Source organism: Myotis davidii, unplaced genomic scaffold, assembly GCF_000327345.1.
Source record: "Myotis davidii unplaced genomic scaffold, ASM32734v1 scaffold592, whole genome shotgun sequence".
NCBI lineage: Eukaryota > Metazoa > Chordata > Mammalia > Chiroptera > Vespertilionidae > Myotis > Myotis davidii.
Genome location: NW_006284844.1, coordinates 1107179 through 1107645, shown reverse-complemented (window position 1 = coordinate 1107645; position 467 = coordinate 1107179).

Sequence of the window (467 nt, the reverse complement as noted above, 5' to 3'; positions counted from 1 at the left end):
GCCGCCGTGGACGGGTGAGGGGCAGCCGGTTGGGGCGCTGAGGGTAGGGCTCCTAGACTGAGGGTTGGAGCGTTCGGGGCCAAAACACAGCCAGCCGTTCCCTGGGAGAAATGAGGAGAACGTGCCCTTTTCGGGGCCCGGGAACGAGAAAGGCAGCCAAGTTCTGCGGAAGCTTCCGTAAAACCGGCCGAGGACGCGAGGACCGATTGTTCGGCTGTTTTAGTTTTGTTGCTGGAGATTCGAGCTCTTCCCTGAGGAAAATGACACTTGAACCAGCTCACCTCTCTCTGTGATAAATTGTTCGTTTGTTAAATTGTTAAACAATTCATTTTAGAGGGAGGGAGGGAGGGAGTCACACCGATCGCTGTGTCCAGTACGGCCCCGATCGGGAATCAAAGCTGCAGCCTGTGGGGCGCGGACGGTGCTCCAGCTGCCGGGCTGTAGCCGGACGTGGGTGATCAGTGCGT